The sequence below is a fragment of the Sylvia atricapilla genome, chromosome 10, assembly GCF_009819655.1.
Source record: "Sylvia atricapilla isolate bSylAtr1 chromosome 10, bSylAtr1.pri, whole genome shotgun sequence".
In the NCBI taxonomy this organism is placed as follows: domain Eukaryota; kingdom Metazoa; phylum Chordata; class Aves; order Passeriformes; family Sylviidae; genus Sylvia; species Sylvia atricapilla.
In genome coordinates, this window is record NC_089149.1 from 5,441,743 (window position 1) to 5,454,660 (window position 12,918).

The window sequence follows — 12,918 nt, forward strand, 5'->3', positions numbered from 1 at the left end:
TTTTTATCACTGCCTTGATGGCAAGGAAGCTAGATCTGTGGTCTGGTGTGCGAAGGAAATAAAAACAGCAAATTAAATCTTGGGAGAAGTCTTAAGAAAAAAACCAAGTAAACATTTTCTGAGCTTAGAGTTTTAATCTGAACTGTTGTCTTGCTGTTGTTGACCTTAACTCTCACAGCTGTTAGCTCACAGCAGACTTTCTGTGCTTTTGCTGCAAACCAGGTGACAGTAGCTAAAATTTTCAGCTGTTTGTTTCCGAAGTAGAGCAGATCTGCAGCTTCTTCACAGCTGACATAAATCAGCTTGTGAAGCTGACTTCATCAATTCTGTGATCTGCCCACAATCCCTCAGGTAGGTGCCGAGTTTATTTTTTCGTGGATGTTCATCCTGGGTCTGTGTTGGTCAGAACCTGGTTGTGCACGGTGAAAAATGATCACATCATAAGGAGCTGAACTTGGAATTAGCAGACTCCAAACCTTTGCCATCCCATCTAGCAAGCTGTGTAGGATGGACTACATTTTTCCCATAATGTGAAACTATTTTTAAGATGGGATCAACAATAGATAGTTGCATAGAAGAAAGAAAAGTCTCATTAAAAATCAAAGAGAAAGAAGTGCTATAATAATTTTACCAATCGTTCCTTTCCTGGTTTAGAAAAAAACAAAATTGAAAAATCCTATTTTCCTTTGTCAAATTCAGTAATATGTTTTAGTAATATATAGAAAAATGGCCCATATTTTTCAAAACTTTTACAAAATTACGTTGCAATTATTATTCTGAACGAACTAGTTTTATTTCTCATTTTCACCAACAAAAAGGAAAGAATAGCAACAAACCATCATGATTTCTAGCCTGCACTGAGCATTTACCCCATGCAAGCCCAAGATGCCTACCCTCAAGATAAATCTACAAGCTCAGCTCAGCTGCAAAACGAGCAAGCAGCAGCCTCAGGGCTGCCCTAGGTTAAACTTGCAGTGGGGCATCACGTTCCAAAATCTGGATTGCTGCCCTGTGGTGGTGCCTGTGAACTGGGCAGCAGTGCCAAGGGGACAGTGGTGCTGCTCCTTTTTCATCTGCATTCACTGGCAGACGAGGGACAGGAAGGCACAGACCCATTTCGTTATCATCAGCATCCTCCCTCCAGCTCCTTTCCACCCAGTCCCTCTCACTTAGCTTGGATAGATCTGTAACAGCATGAGCTTGTGCCCCATTAGGCAAGAGTTAAAACCAGCAATTAAAAATACTAACATTTAATTTCAGAACGTGGAGGCAGGCCAGAACAACCCAGAGCAGACAGCAGGGTCAACAGCAGGCAGGGTCTGTAAATTGACTCTGTCTGGCGTGAGCAAACTTAGGTAAGTGCTGATTAGGCAGGTCTTGTAATGTGCCTTTTGTGGAAACAAATTCAAGCTGCAGCCTTCCGTACACAGCACAGCTCATCATGGGTTGTTACTTAAAGGTCTGGGAAAGCAGCTTTCAGACCCTGAGCTTGTCAGGAAAAGCAGCAGGAGGGTGCAGGAATAATGAAAACAAATGTACACTGAGAACCGGGTGGGTGACACAGGTGCAGGAGTCAACAGCGTGAGGTGCCCCAAAAGGTATGGCAGGAAACTGCAAAGTCAAAGCTGAACCAGGACACCCAAACAGCTTCCTTCTATTCATTACTTGCTGTGCCAAGGTCCTGACAGGGCAAACAGCATCAGTTGTGCTTTCCTTCCCCTGTGCAGGGGGGCACAGCTTTGAGACGCTGCCTCTCCTTGGAGAAAGAGGCTGCAGAACTGCCCTGGCTGGCAGAGCTGGTTGGAAGGGGAAGGAAAAGCAGCAGTGGTGCTGTTGCAGTGGAGGGAGCCTGCAGTCCACTGACAGGTGGCATCAGCAGCTGGAGCAGAGCTGATCTGCAGCACAGATAGATGGTGGGTGTTCAGGCTGCTCCTGCAAGCCCTAATGACCACAAAATATCTTCTTTCTATTCAGTTTGAAGGTTTTCAGACAGCACTTAATGATTCACTTCCCTTACAAATGAATAGTGGAAAACATCCTTTAATTAACAAAATTCTCTCATTGCTGTTGATAACAGGTTTTTTTCGGAGGTGTTTAAAAAAAAAAAAGTCTCATTTCCAGCTGTCTTATATGCACAATTCTCAAAATAGCAGAGAATTTGAAAGCCATTTTATGGATTTTTATGTTTTAAAGAACTTTCTGATTGGGGATGTGAGACTTCACTCACGAGCATTAAGAATAATTCTTATTGTTGTTATTTAATTTCTGGCAGTAGGTACTAATTTTACAAGAAAAAACCAACACCAAGAACTGTAGAAAATTACTATATTTATTACCTGACCTACTCTGCAAAGGCAGCTGCTGTAATTTTACTTACAGCTCCAACAGCAGCTGTTTATCTAATGAGCTTTGGAAGACCAGCTCTCTCAGCCTGACAGCTCCAAAAAATACAGAAGCATGGTAAGAAGTGGCATGGATGTTTTAATAAGTGACATTCCTTCCTCTGAGTCAGCACGAATTAAACGTGTTGGAAGAGTGGTGGAGGCACTGGGAAACACCACCTTTAATTAAGGCTAAAAGCCAGCACCTATCTTTGTGCTAAGAGAGACTCCCCAATGCACAGATGATAAATAAGTGTATATGGTCATAGTCTGCAAGGAACCTACAAAAGACAGGGTAGCAGGAGAGAGTAATTTTGGGTCCTTGCCATACTTGTGAGCTGAATAAACTCTGTTGGATATTTCTCCTTTGCATAAGCTAAGTCTAAACAGAGTATTTCAGATCTCTTGAACAAGAGTCCTGTGGTAGCCGTGGACCTTCATTCAGGAATTCTCTGCGAGTCCATAAGATGCTGCTGCTCCAGGGTAAGGCTCACATCCCTACGGCACTGTGCCACAATGTCCTGCTGTTGTCACCTTTGTGGCTAAGCCTCTAGCCAAGCTGGCACTTAAGTGGTCTCAGTGTCTTGCTGTCAACAGCTTAACCCCAGAAAAATGTTCATATTCAGGTTTGGGCAAGGAGGAATCACAAACTGGAATTAAAGCCGCACTTCCCGTTTGGCTTTGTTCCGATCCACAGCCATCCTCAGAGCAGAGTTAAAAATACAATGACCTCTTTCTTTCCCTTGCTGCTGTCATGATTGTCATTCCCCAGCAGATGCCCTAACTTCCCACTGCGCCCCGCTGGCTCTGCTGCCCCTGTTGTCTCTCAGTCCAAAGAGCTTCTGAACAAGAGACAGGCTTTTATGGAGCCTGGCAAAGCTTCAGAAGGGAAAAGGAAAAATCAATACGGCTTCAAAGCAAAGTCTTTGCTTCAGTGATTATGACACTTGCCCTTTCTTCACTGGTGGGAAAAACAACAAGGACACTTACACCAGCAATGGAAATAGAATGAACAACAACAGAGAGACCTTCCAGGTTCGACTTGTAAAGGGGAATAACTTTATTGTCATTGTCCCTATTTGGTGACATCAAAAGCAGGTATAGGGTGCCAGGCGGTGCAGCCTGGGAATAGAAGTGGAAAGTAACACAAAGAGAAGAGTTGAAGGAATTTGGATCAAGAGATAATGGACTCTGCTGAAGAAATGGGAAGAAAAGAAATGACACAAAGGTCAGGTCCATCGTGGCACAATCAAATCTGCTATAAAATGTCACCTGCAAAGGTGGGCCATAACGGCAAAAGGACCTTCCAGTAAGTTTCACACCATCTGACAGCTTTGCAGCAATGAAAATGGTGACAGACCCTCACACTTCGCTAATGAACAGATTCTCAGTAGAGCTGAGCAGGTCAGAAATTTTCTAACAGAAGCTGAAAACGCCAATTAACGAAATTAATGGTTCTGCAGAATCAAAACAACCCCAAAAGACTCTCACTGATGTTTTTAGAGGATTTGCAAAAATGTAAACTAAATGTAACCCTCAAAAGTCTGCTTCAATTATTTTTCATACACAAAGTTTTATAATTTGTTTCCAATTCCTTTTATTTTGAAACTCTATGCTTGTTCCAAGTTCTAAATTACATTCTGCTCTGACTATGCAACTTCTTAGCTAGTTTTCCAAGCTGTTTTGTTCTGATATTTCTATTTCTATGTCATTCTTCATCTGTAACTTTGTGGGCCTCTTGCTTTTGGAAAACAATGCATTGTTTCAATAGACTTTGTGTAATTGTTTGAAAATAGTCTTTTGCAAAGGCAGTATTTTCCTTAAGGGAAGCTGTGCCTTCAGCTGCAGCTGCCACTGGCTTTGTTGGAGTTTCTGGCCAGTGCAGGGGATAATTTGCAGGATCCTGGGTCAGCTGCTGTTGCTGCAGTCACACCACGGAGCAGGCTCCATCCCTGGTGAAGCCAAGACCAGATTTCTGAGGAAAATTTCTGATTTCTGACGGGTGGTGTGGCAGGACAGTCATGTACTCAAGCTCTCACCCCTGTGCCTGTGCTTGGGTGAGATTTCTGCAGCTACAAGAATCAATGAAAATGCATTGATTTCTCCACACCACCGTAAAGCTTGTCTACTCCTATCTCCAGTTTGCAGGCTGAGGAAGGAGACTGTAAAACTACCACTGTCTTACACTTTTTCTCCTTTTTCTTCCCCCATTCCTTGCCTGCAGGAGGCCAAGGTTTGGGTCTGACAGAGCCACCTGGTAACTGCATCACAGCAGCCAACTCTGATAACACTCAGGTTGTGGAAACAGCTGCTTTTGAAGCTGTCTAAGGAAGGAAATGTGCAGAGTGGGATTGCCCAAAAGGCAAAAAGTTGAGTGACTTCTCTGGCTTTACTCATCTCTCTACAAGCAACAGCAGTCAAGGAGATGTAACGTGGGTGAATAGGCCAGTGCACCTCTGGATATTCCAGATTCACATAAAGTTGCTTTTTCAGAGTAATTTCAGCTCCCTTTGCTTGATGTTTGTTGCTCTAAGAACAAGATGGGTAGCCCTCCTTCATCTGAAGGACATGGGAATGTCCACAACTGTTAAAAACTCTCTCAGTGGTAAAAGAGAAAATGTGTTTTCAACAGTATTCATTTTCACAGAAACTGTGACCAAAGCCATGCCTGACAAAAAATGAGTGGGCAGGTGTCTACTTCTGGTGCTCACACAGACTGCCTGGGCAGCTTGGCTTTTGACACCCAGCTATTCCAACTGAGAAAATCTCCAGCTGCACAATTTTTATAAAAAAAGGTGCAATATACTGATCAAATTACTAACTACGTACCTGTTATTTATCGATATTGAAATCTACATTGAAATTTTGTGTTATTTAAGGCATAAAATTTGAGTAGCTATTGCTGCTCCACCATAAGAATGAGGCAGACCCAGTGAAAAACAAAAAAATGTGATATATCTGCCACAGCACTGTTTGTGACTTTATTTGTGAATAATAATTCTTTGTGAATAATTCTTACTCACACTGTTGGGGTTGTTGCATGCAGGGTGTTGAGCCACACTCTCAGGGTAGTGTGAGCAGGGTCTGCACGTGAGGACACACAGAAGGAGAGGGGAAAACCCCTCTGTGGGCAGCAGAGAAGAGCAGTGCTGGGTTCCCAGCCAGGTGTCCTCTGGGCTGTCTCTCCTGTGCAGCAATGGTGAGGATGAAGAGAAAGATAAATTTTCTTGCATGATTTCCCACTATTTATTATATGCTTTTTTTTCTTTTTTTCCCAATGGGATCAACCCAAACTCCCTCTTGGATGCTCCTCTTTGTGGCATAATTACAGCTGAGTACAGTAATTAGAGAAATTGTTGTACATTGGCCCTTAACCTCCTGTGCACATGTGTTATAGGCTAATATTTCAGTGTTTAAAATACCGTTTAATAGTATAGAGTGTACAAGCACTGCTTTGTTGTTTCAGTTGTCTCTGACACAAGCTAGCACCTACAAAACGAGGCATGAAAAGGTTGGGGGAAAGGGCTGATTTTCACACCAGTGCTAATGGCTTCCCATGAGAACCTGCCATATAAAATTATCGGGGTTTGCAGGTGCACGGCCACGGGAACAATGAACAAAAAGCCGTGAGAACAACAACAGTAAGGCTGCCTGGGCAGCTGCTGTGAAAGGGCCCAGAGCTGCAAAGAGCAGCAAAGAGCAGCCCCTGGGCACTGCTCAGGCTGAGACACTGGGGCACCTGAGGCACAGCACAGCCCAGGCCAAATTCAGCTTCAGCTCCAGCTAATGAGATGTTTTAGTGTTCAGCATCTCATCTCAGCTTCAGATGTGAACCCAAGCCTTGCAATAAAGGAGAGCATAACCTTTGCATCAAAATATACATCTGAGCCAATCTGCACTTTGGGTTTCGTTCTGGAATGGTGTTTATCCAAAGAGTGCAATCCTTTCTAAATAAACAAACACAAACTCTCATCTCTCGTCTCCCTGTAGCCCACAGATCACAATGTGAGCCATGCTGAAGTACAGAAAATAAGCCCAATCAAGCTGGTAAAACGACCCAGATTGGAGATATGAAGGCCTCTAAATTAAGAGTGCTCTGCTGCAGACCCCCGGGCTATTAGAGCTCATGACTGTTTGCTCCAGCACCACAGTTGCTATGGCAATTCATATAGACAAACCCAGTGACCTGTCAGGATCCAACCAGGTAAAAAACTAGGACTTAAATTATATTCAGGAATAAACAGGAAGCTGATATAGATGCCAAGGAATCGATAGACTGTATTCTCTGTGTCTAACACCATTTCACAGGCAGCTGCATTCTGTGCAAGCTTCACATTCCCAATGCTTTTGAACACTTCCACCACACAAAGCACATTGCAGCAACTCTGACTTGTGGGGAAAAAAAAATAAAAAAAACCCTCTTGTAAAGAAACTGGGAACAGACAAAAAGTGCTTAAACAGACCCAGACATTGTCTACTCTGAGGCTACTCTAAAAAACAGGCAGATGGTGTCTTATTAGAAGAGAGATGAGATGTTTTTCAGATTCTTTGACATGAAGCTGAGACGAAACCCAGGTACCTTGCAAATGACAAATCTCTAACAGCAGGGAGACAAGCATGTGGCTGTGATGGGATGTGCTGTATTTTAGAGATGTCAGGCTGGACCTTGTTTCCATTTAATTAGTGAATCCATCTTGTTCATGTTCCTAGTACTAGAGCACCTTAAATTGCATGATAATATGCTTCTCAGTAGAAATGGCATTGAAAAAAAAAAAAACCAACCAAAAAAACAACAAACTGAAAATATAAGAGAATTATCAGGAGCTGCTTTTATACAATTTCATAATCTTAGTTTTTTCTTCTCCAATAATGAATTCAGTGACATAAATAAGGCATTTACCAAATAGAGACCACAGCTTTATCACACCGAAACTTTCTTATGTCACTCACAAACACCTTTTTAAAGTGAAAAATATCATCTCAAACAGGAGATAAAACGGATACCTAAGTGTGCATTTCTATGAAATATTCTTCCAGTATTCTTTCTCCTCACCTGGAGGTCCAAATGACTGAAAATGGGCTGCAGACAGGTAGTCCCTTCCCTCCTTCACCAGCCAGTCAGCAGAGCTTCTAGATGGGCCAAACCAGAAATACCATGACCCTCACAAGGCTGGGAGTCCATTCACTAATTCAATGGAAACAAGAGAGATCTTCCTTTATGGGGCACTACCAAAGTAGGAACAGTCAGGTTTTCATTTGGAAGCTCACAGCTGTGAGCACAGAGGTCTGTCAGCTCTCACCAACTTTCAGAACAGGAATCACACAATCACTCAGGTTGGAAAAGATCCGTAAGATCATCAAATCCAACCAGCACTGCCAAGTCAACCACCAAACCATGTCCCCAGGTGCCACATCTCCATGTCTTTTCAATACCTCCAGGGGTTGTACCACGGATTTGACCAACCAGTATTAGTGTTATCACTGCCTGCCACCCCTGCAGGGGAGAAGGGACTGTGTCTCCTGTCAGGAACAGCTCCTCCCTGCAAAAGAATGTACTGGCACAGCTCTGTACTGGAACGTTTCATTCCCTGCCCTGCCTGCTCCTCTCCCTTCTCGGACAGCTGCAGACACACCAAGTAAATCAAAGTGATAAGAATTTATGAAACCCAAAGCAGCACTGGATTTTGGAATGACAACATGATTGTATATGAGTACTAATAAAAGGCAAAGGTTCCCTGAAGCCCCAGGCTATGAAGTGGAGTAGAGCAATGTGATTAAGAGAGAGTTAAGAGGTATTAAACTTTGAAGGAAAAGGCATTCCGTAGTGACATGTTAATAGATCCCAGGAAAGATTTGTTAATGGACTAAAAATTGAGAGGCTCTTTGTAGGCAGCACTAAGTACAAAGTAAATCACAGTTTCTCCATGGGGGAGGTTCACTTAGAACCTGCAGAAGGCAGAAGCACACCCAGGGTACACCCAGGGCTGCCTGGCTGGGGCTTGGAGCCTGGGACACAGGGAGGACACAGGGCTGTTTCCAGCGGTGCTGTACCACAGCTCTTGCACAGCCACACCTGGTTTATGCCTTCCTTCCCATCACACCGAGCACATGAGTGAATAAAACCTTATGATTTGGGTCTACAAAGGTGGTTAGGGATGCAATGATTTCCTGAAAACTTCTTCTGGGGTGTGAAACACAGTGTGACACAAGATATAGCTAAATAATAGCTAATTTTCAACTAAAACACACCGCAGTTGGGCAATAGCTGAAAATGAAATATGATCTCATCAAAGTCTGAGCCTTGTAAGGACACTGAGCCCAGTAAAAAATTTCATCTGGCTGGTATGAGATACTAAAATTTACTGATAACAACCCAAAAGCAGTGTAATCAGGGTGGAAAAAAAGGCAGTAAAATGTTTGTCTTGGCCTGATCTTCTTTCTGTGATCTCCTTTCCAAGCTGACATATTGGAAGCAACAAAAGTGACAATATTTCAGAGCACGCTCCTCTCTGAAAGGCAGAGAGCTCCAGAACAAGTAATACCCTCTCTTCTTGATAATGAAAGGCTGATTTATTCTTGCTGCATTATAATAAAAGGCATCATATATTTTGTGACATACTGAAATCAGTGGGGGACCTTTCCCTTTACCAGTCAGGCAATTTCATTTCTCCATAGCCTTGTTCAGATGCACCTAAGATTCTTGGACTTTCTAACACAAATTCTAACCTGCATTTCATAGGCAATGTGAAAGTGGCATCAGGAACTTCGGATGTGGCTTTGGAGAGAACTGCACATAATTGCAAACACAGCCCTCTTCTGCAAAAGAGGCAATCCTGCATGCTTGATGACAGGGAGTGGTGTACATGGTGACAAGAATCAATAAAACAGTTGCCCAAATTCTGTTTTGAGTTTTTGTTTCAGACTTGAGACCCATCAGGAGTCTCAAGATGAGCACCAAACAAGCATCAGCTGATGCTTTAGTCACTCTTTTTGTGCTCAAGTCCTGGGTCAGTCCCAGTGATGGGGTCCTTTCCTGGCCAGGTGTTCTTCTTTTGGAATCCCAAGCCCAGGCTGAGCCCTGGTGGGGCAGATTCCTTCAGGTAACAACAGCCAGGAGTTTTGCATTTGGGAGTTCACGAACTGCATTTAGTTGTCAAAGGGCATCAAAGAGCATCAGTGTCTGCAGCTGGGACTGCTCTCCCACAAGTCTCTGCTGCAAAGAAGCTTCCAGAGAGAGGGGCAAAAGCAGAGCTGTGGGATGAGAAGGGAAGGGGTGCAGCTCTGGGACCCTGCTCTACAACTGCAAAAGCAGGTTTGGAGGGAAAGCTGAAAAGAGTGAGATGTGCAGGGTATCTTCAGTCTGTGGAGAAGAGCCTTTCCTAGAACAGAGGTGGGTGTTTGAGTATCTTACAGGAAACGGAATTTATATGGTTGTTTTATAATACTCCTGAATGGATGTGTTTAAAGGTGGGGATAAACCAGGGGAGTTAGAGGGAGTACAGCCAAGGAGCTGTACTCACTCACTATGCCTTTCAGGCAACAAAGTCATGAAAAGTGCAAAATGAGAATTCAGAACTGGGAGAAATATTTGGGTTATTTTTTTAAGAGCCCTGCATCTTTCTGATAAAGTCCTACATGGTAGAAAAATACCAAAATGTTGATTTTCTTGGCGTGCTTATGATCCTAATTACTTTATTGATTCAATGCCTGCACTAAATGTGGGTTTTGTTCTAACTTTTTGTTATCACTTGTGTTTTTACTCTACATAACACTAAAATTTAATCTATGAGAGATGGAACTGTCCTAGACATTTTTGTTACTGTAAGTCATAGGGGTTCTTTTTAGACTCTTCCCATATTAATGCCTACTTAGCTTTTTCTTCTGGCTTTTGTTTTCCATGAGGAATATGCACCCTCTCCTTGTGGAAGAGGGGGAGTGACATGTTTGTTTGGGATTTTTTGGATTTTTTTTTCATTATATATTTCTTAAGTGAGAACAGTCCTCCTAATATCTGCTTTCTGGTGAGCGCAGTAAATCATGAAATTATGTATTTATCATCCTTTTTTATTTTTAAAGGTATAAGAGAAGGGAAAGCCATTTAGCAAATCAGGTACAAAACTAAGATCTATGTTTTAGGAGCTGCAGGGGAGTTGGAAGAAAATTGGCTCTTGTGACGAAGTGTTATTCAGTCCATCACACATGTGAAGTACAATTTTGCCCCTGAGGTGAAGAAATGGGTGCTTTTTACTTTTCTATATAACTTTGGTATTTGGAGGATTTTCCTTGTGTGCATTACTGCCCCACTTGGCAGTGCCTCTTGCACTTATATCTTGGGTGTGCTAGCAATGGCAGGGGTAAATACGTGTCTACTTGCAGAGTGAGACAGGTAGAGGAAATAGGGTCAGGGCTGTCTCCACTCCTGCTTCCCCCACACAGCTGCTCTTCACAATGGGAGAATGGGGATTTTATTGTTTGGCTCTGTTCTGGACCTGTTTCAATATTAATTGCTCTTGATAGAGAGTTAATAAAACCCAGTGGTGTTTGAATTAACCTGTCTGTATGCACAGGAGCAACCTAGAGGCCCTGAGCTTTGTGCACCACCTGTCTAAGGTCTTAGGGAGCCATCAACACTTCCATATCATCCCAATGTTGCCTGGGCTTTAGGGCTCTGTCTGTGTCTCTCTTGTTCCTTAGCAGTGATTTCAAGGTAGGCTAAATTAGCCATTTAATTATAAACTGAGAGACTAAGTGACCTCTGGTCATTCGAAAGAGTGCATTTTCTATAAGCCAATTACAAATACATCCCAAGAGGCAGGAGTGGGTGCATGGTGGGTCTCCTCTTGGGCAGAGGTTCAGTAAGCAGTATTTTCAGTATCCTGGGAGTAATGTTCAGCTTTGGAGGGCATGGAGAGCAGGAGGAAAGGGGGATGTGCTGCAACAACACCTCTTCAGTATTTCCCTTCTTTCACATACAGCTTATTACCTTTAGTGTCACTGTGATGCATGAGAGTGACTGTGAGTGATGTTGATTATGTGCTGTGAGGAGGGATGGAGTTTGAATTCTCCTCTTTGACTTTCCAGCACTTCTTTCTGGTACAGAGTAAGATTATTTTCTTCTCTTTTCCTGTTCCTCTTCAGAGCACTCCAAGAATACTAACAGCGTTCTTGTTCTGTGCTTTGCTGAGCACGGGGCTGCGAAATCCAGCTGGCACTTGCACAGAGATTCATATGGAGAACTGTCCTGGCTTCCTCCTCTTAACCCTCTATAAGGCCAGCCATCCTGCTTTTCAAGATACAAATTAATAAAATAAAATGAAAATGCCAGAATAGAATGTAGAAACTGCTGTTGCATCTGACTGATGTGTTAGGACTGCAGCTTGAAAATAGAGGGCAAATCACGTGAAAATGTTAGTACTGTAAGAGAGAGAACAAGGTTTGGAGAGAAGGAAAAAATAATTTAAAGAATATTCTAAGCAAAAGTGCCAGAAGGAAGTTGTACATATTTCAGAGAGACAGATTGGGCAAAGAAACCTGGCAAAGCAAATCCTTGTGGCAAAGCTGTTAAAATGGCATTGTCTCAGAGCAGTGAAACTCTGCTCTCTGCATTTCTCTGCATGAGTTAACCTGACCCCCAGCCATTGTTTCCTACGGGAGTGAAATAACTTGATAGGCAGCAGGAGGCAAAATTATTTCAAGTCTTTTGGCATTGCTTCCTGTAACCAAAAAAGTAAACACGGACATCAGCATGTAAACAGGATGCTCAGCTGTAAGTTAGAGCAAGATGTAGCTTGTTCTACATTCAGCTTTTCTAAAAATAATGCAGCTTTAGTAAATAAGACATTCTGTATGTGTATCCTACTTCAACACATTTCAGATTGCTGTCAACAAACTGTAGGATTTTAGTAGAAGGTGTTTGCTAAATAATAAGTAAGGCAAACTGGATTTACTAAATCAGACCTTCTCTGTTTTTGTTGCTAAACTTCTGTATGGAATATGCTTTTCTGTATTTAGATAAATGCTGCTAGGGATTTACTGTTCTATTTGTGAATGTGGCTGTTCTTGCAGAGCAGTCTTATGCCCGAGATACTGGGATAACTAGGAGGTGGGTGTTCTACTTCTAGCGCTGCACTACTGTGTTTTTTAGCTTTTTTGTTTTTTTTTTTTTTTTTTTTTTTTTTTTTTTTTTTTTTTTTTTTTTTTTTTTTTTTTTTTTAATATGTGTTTTGGCAAGAAAGACCATATTTTTAACTGGATTTTTTTGTTGTTGTTGGGGTTTTTTTTTAAATTTTGCTGCTGGCAAAATGTGAGCTCTTTGGTTTCTAGATAAAACTGCTGCAGCTTCTCTTGGAAGTTATAATTTGGACATGTAGAGCTGCATCTCATAAAATAAACCATAGTCCCATGGTATCGTGTGTTGACTGACTACAGGGAAACTGCAGCTCCATGGGAGACCTGTCAGCAGCCTCCCTGTGCCTTTGAGCAAGTTACCAAGAAGACAGAGCCAGGCTCTTACAGCACTCTATGCTAGGAAGCTGAA

At 42.5% G+C, this 12,918-nt stretch overlaps 1 long non-coding RNA gene across 1 annotated transcript in view; it reads left to right on the top strand.

The window, feature by feature from the left end:
* The first annotated feature begins 9,624 nt into the window (after positions 1–9,624).
* The window catches only part of LOC136365367 (uncharacterized), a 105,981-nt gene continuing 102,687 nt past the window's right edge, over positions 9,625–12,918 (top strand). Inside the window, exon 1 of the long non-coding RNA XR_010744353.1 lies at positions 9,625–9,771. This is a non-coding gene — a long non-coding RNA (uncharacterized lncRNA). The remainder of the gene's footprint in view (positions 9,772–12,918) is intronic.